We start from the raw sequence: 5,977 nt of genomic DNA on the forward strand, positions 1-5,977 counted from the left end.
GATCTTTCAAAATAAAAGCTCCCTCCTGCACCCAGTGTCCTCGGTTTCTGTTCTGCTTTTTATGGTTTTTCAATCCTTCAGTAGGCTAATTAGTTGTTTTTTTTAACACACTGTAATTTCAATTTCAATTTGAATATTATGTTATTATTTTACATTTCTCTTAGTTTATTTAGGCTATTGCTATGGCCATTTGCGGCCATCGAGAGGTTGTGTCCATTTTTGTACTCATTTCTTTTATGTCTGTGTTGATGTCTTTTGTCTTTGTTGTTGTATGTTTGTAGATTGTTGATTGTGTCTTGTCTCTTTCTGGTTTGTAATGTATATTAGGACCCCCTCGAAAACGAGAGGATTCCTCTCAAGGGGTTTATCCCTCTCTTTTTTTTTACAGTCTATGCTATGGTTTATCCTATTAAATAAAATTTCTGAATGAAAAAGTAGTTACCCGTTACTGTCCCCAAAAAGTAACTGAGTTAGCAACTGAATTTCTCCATTATTATTCTCAAATATGTCAAATGACTTGGACTATGCCCCCTAACCTCCCGTTTATCTGGAACAAGGCTCTTTATGGTTTTTCATTCCTTCAGTAGAGACCAGTGGGCATTTTACTTTAAAAACGTAATTACTAGTTATAGTTACCAGTTACTGTCCCCAAAAAGTAACTGAGTTAGTAACTGAATTACTCCATTATTATTCTCAAATATTAACTGCACTGTTGATGGACTAAAAAAAAATGTGTAGTAGGTTCCCAAAGTGTGGTCCGGGGACCCCCAGGGGTCATTGAGAGGGTTCAAGGGGGTCCCCAACCTTTTCTTAAAATATTTACTACTTTTTTCTAGATTTTCTTCCCCTATTTTTATTTTTATTTTTATTTTTTTGGAAATTTTACCACTATTTTCAGAATTTCTTCTTTTTTTTTAACTTTTTCTTTGAGAAATTCTACCAGTTTCTTCTAGCATTTTTGAAAAACTTGTTTTTGATAAAAAATTTTAACTGTGACTTTTTCTTTTTCTTACCACTTTTTTCTAGAAATGTTTAAACGTCTTTGGAAAAATTGTATCAGTTTTTTTCCAGAAATTCTTCACGCTATTGGCCCTAATTTTGAATTTGAAGGTACACTAAAAAAGTAACGTTCTTCAGTCTCAGAGCAAATTCTGGTGTTTGCTTTAAAATTTTGTCCAGTGTCGGCCCGTGGTCTAATTTGTGTCAATTCAGGGGTCTTTGATGTAAAAAAGTTTGAGAATCACTGGGCTATACAACGTACTACACTTTAACAATTGTATTATTATTTTGTGATGGGACTTCTTTCATTTGATTTTATCGTCAGTAACGGTAACGCCGTTATAACGGGGAACACAGTAACTTTTTTGATTACGGTACTCGTCACTGAAAAAAGTAGCGCCGTTATTTTATAACGCTGTTAGACCACCTGGGTTTCTGCTTTTTGAAAAGCAAAATAAATTGAAATGTATTTACCCAGTGATCTTTGAGTATTTATTACTAATAATTACATATTTAAAGCAGAAGTAAGTGGTCCGGTCGTTTTCGCTAATGCTGCGTTCCAGGCAGGCTTTTGAAATCGTAAATTACAGCTTCAAGTCACAACTTACGACTTTGTAGCGTTTCAGGCAACCCACTAGTGTTTTTCCGACCTGTTTTACCGGTGAAAGTCAGTATAATGGCCACTCGTAACTTCCGACCGGTGAACTCGTACCAGATCGAACTGATACCACTTCACGGTCGGAAAAATACGAGTTTCCTTGAACGCACCATAACAGTCCTCGTCCCTACGTCACCACATTCACGGCGTCCCTTGGCTGCACACACAGCCCTGCATGCCGTTCTCTCTCCTCATTGGATAAAAACTGTAGGATACGATAAATGTTTTCTCTTCGGCTCAGAGCAGCGCAGAGGGACTGAGAGACCCGTGTTTCAGACCAAACACTCTATGTAAGTGATTGCTGTCGGAAGATATAACTATTTAAGACTTATATTAACACAAATATATCACTTACTTCTGCTTTAATCTGATTCTTCTACCTCTGCCATTGGGATTTTAGTTCATTTAACTCGTAATAATGTGTTTTTGGCACAAGTTAAGTTAAAATAAGTAAAATTAAATGAGTATGAGATAAATTAAGTGAAGTTAAAATAAGCTTAAGATATAATTTTTCAAGACTCAATTCAACAATAATATCCAATAGAATAAGAGGATGAGGTGGCAACATCTGAAAAGTCAAAGGTCAACTTCACTATGACATCAAAGTGTTCATCACTGTCGCCGTGGTGACTGTGGCCTGTGACCATATTAAACTGACAGACCGGGTCAGAGGTCGTTTCCATCACATCAAGTCACTTCATTGACTCATTCAGTCACTGACCGGAGCAGCAGGAGCTCAACGGTCCAGGTGTGAAGCCGCCTTCGCCCCCCCCCCCCCCCCCCACTCCCCACCACCCAACCGTCCATCATGAAGATGAGTTGATTCGTTCATCAAGTGATTAATTAGCACAAGGAAATTAATTAGAAACACGTTTCTTTACCGGTCTGATCCTTCATCATCACGGCCGGTGTGAGCTGCTGTTTGTCTTTTGTAAACAAAAAAGTGAGGGAGGAGCTGATGAAGATGTAAACGACATCACAACTGTTAATGAAGCTGCAGAGCAAACGGAGCTGCAGGAAAGACTGCAGACTCACCACACACACACACACACACACACACACACACACACACACACACTCTCACACTCACACACACACACACTGATGTGTGGATTGTAAAGTCAGAGGTGCCATCAGTGTGTGGATTCAGTTTGTTGGTTAAGTTTAAGTTTGAGTTTGAATTAACATTACATTTTAAACTTGATTCAACTTAAACCTGTTAAACTTTTTATTCGACTTTACTTTAATTTTATTCATTCAAACCGGTTCAACTAAAGTGTTATTCCTGAAAAGCAACTTTGACTTTAATTATAAACATTAAAACCTCTTAGACTGATTATTAGATACACCTGAAAATGTCATTGTCATGTAATTGTGTGGCTGCTTAAAACTTTGACTTATTCATTTAACATCTGCATTGTTTGAATATAAGACCATTTTATTCATCCATGTATTCATTTATATGAACAATGATAAAAACAAACACTATATTTCATAGTACAAAAGGCAAATAACTGTACAGGAGAGGAAAAGAATATAAAATCCTCCCCTTTAATATAAAAATCACCAAAACAAATCAAACAACAGGAAGAGAAAAGAGGGGGAAAAAGCAGAAAAGGGAAAGAAACAAGCAAATAACACAATGAAAAAGAAAAAGAAGGAAGAAAGGAAAAAACAAGACAACAAAGCTTCACCCTTTAAACTCTGAGTTTACTTCTCTGTTTCTCATTTAGTTTAGTTTATTTCAGTTAAGTGAAGTCGTTAAAACCTTTGAAGTCGACGATGTGATAAAACTTTAATCTGCTGTTGAAAAAACCTTAAAGATCTGAATCACGTCCATTAACCAGCTGCAGTTTCTGTTCTTTTAATAAATCAACGACCAGTAATCCTCGTGAGCAGTCATCAATAAACCGTCGACACTTCATCAGCGACATCACTGATTAATGACATCACAGCCGCCACAGGTCATGTGATGAAGTCACTGCCCCATTAACAACGGCTGTGATTGGCTGCTAAAGAGCCATAATCATCTAATCATCAGTAATCAATATTAATAATGATGTGTGAAAAGACTAGTTAAGAAAAGTTCATTAAACGACTCATGTGGATTAAAGCAGAAGTAAGCGATCCGGTCGTTTTGGCTAATGCTGCGTTCCAGGCAGGCTTTTGAAATCGTAAATTACAGCTTCAAGTCACAACTTACGACTTTGTAGCGTTTCAGGCAACCCACTCGTGTTTCTCCGACCTGTTTTACCGGTGAAAGTCACTATAACGGCCACTCGTAACTTCCGACCCGTGAACTCGTACCAGATCGAACTGGTACGACTTCACAGGTTGGAAAAACACGAGTTACGAGTTGCCTTGAACACACCATAGCGTCCTCGTCCCTACGTCACCACATTCAGGCATATCCCTTGGCTGCACACACAGCCCTGCATGCCGTTCTCTGATAAAACTTGTAGGATACGAGAAAAGTTTTCTCCTCGGCGCAGAGCAGAGTGACTGACAGACCCGTGTTTCGGTCCAAACACTCTATGTAAGTGATTGCTGTCCGAAGATATAACTATTTAAGACTTATATTAATACAAAAATATCGCTTACTTCTGCTTTAAATAAAATCAAAGGAAACTCCAGTTCTTCAGCTTTAACAAACCCCCCAACTGCAGAATGAGGTTTTATTTTGAAATTTCCAATATAAAGAAAACAAAAAGTGAAAGTTTAATGTTCAGATATTAAAACTGGATTCATTTTAAATGTGTTATGATCTAAAGAACAAACTAATTTTATTCCTTACAAATTAAACTTTAACTTTATGATCTGTCTGTTTTGTGTAAACAGATTTACACTGCAGAAACTCAAAATCTTTCCAAGAATATTTAGCCTATCTTATTTCTTGTCAAAATGTCTAATTTCTAGTCAAAACTAAACTCTTTCCACTTGAAATAAGACTCATCACCCAAAAATTTACTTGTTTTTAGATCATTTTCACTTGAAATAAGTAGAAAAATCTACCAGGGAAAGCAAGTTCTTTGTGCTTATAATAAGAAAGAAAAACTTGCTCCACTATCAGATGATTTCAAGTTAATATATGCTTGAAAGAAGTAACAAGTGTCAAAAACAAGCTACTTTTTAATGTGATAAGTCTTATTTTAAGTAGTTAATGAGATTTGTTTTGACTAGAAATAAGACAAATATTCTTGGTAAGATTTTGAGTTTTTGCAGTGTAACAACTGATCCCGTTATATTCAACAGAGCACTTTAACACAACACCAAATGAGTGAAAACTGATGAAACCAAGTTTAAAGGGATAGTTCAACATTTTGGCAAATTGGCCCATTGCCATAATCGCTATAGTCATAGCAGTAGGTTCGTTACCTTTAATTGTAGGTGTAAGCTGTTTTTAGTACAGCGGAGCGCAGCAGCAGGCTGCTCAGAGCTACGCTATGGAGGCTAAGGGAATTTCTTGGTTTCCCTCATTAAACTCATCAAATACAAAATCCCAAAACTCCACAGCGCTTTTGTAGACAAGTTGTGAGCTGCACAACCACCACGCTATGAGATAATGACGGAACGATACGAAACGGAGCCGTTTTCGAGGTAAATTCATACAAAACCGCTGATGCGCGTTGCGTTCAGGGACAGTTTTTCAGCAAGCAGTCTCCGTATTTACCCTGTATTTACCTCGAAAACGGCTCCGTTTCGTATCGTTCCGTCATGTTGAATTTGATGAGTTTAATGAGGGAAACCAAGAAATTCCCTTAGCCTCCATAGCGTAGCTCTGAGCAGCCAGCTGCTGCGCTCCGCTGTACTAAAAACAGCTTACACCTACAATTAAAGGTAATGAACCTACTGCTATGACTATAGCGATTATGGCAATGGGCCAATTTGCCAAAATGTTGAACTATCCCTTTAATATTGATTAAAATTTATATTAGTCTGATATAAATGAACTGAATCAAAGAGATCAGACAGAAACACACACTCAGACTCACTCCTGCAGTGAGGTCATGTGACCAGCAGGTGGCGCCACAGACTCAGCTCCTGAACACGACTGTAGATGTAAAAGACCATGAAGTCTCTTCTTTCTGTTGCTACAAATAGCAACGAGCTAAACTTCTCAAACTATATCACAAATTCATTATTCAATGTCAAATGCAAGAAGTTTCACTGTTACAACAACCTGCCCCACTACCAGAGGTTGTAACACAACCAGTGAGATTAAAAACTAAAAACTGAGACCAAACCAAAAAAAAAACCCATCTATGTAAGTTTATTGTGCATGTTTCTACACTAAAGCATCTTCCTGTGGTTCAGTATGAA

This window comes from Trachurus japonicus, chromosome 4 (assembly GCF_045865225.1).
Source record: "Trachurus japonicus isolate A0001 chromosome 4, Traja_1.0".
Taxonomy (NCBI): Eukaryota; Metazoa; Chordata; class Actinopteri; order Carangiformes; family Carangidae; genus Trachurus; species Trachurus japonicus.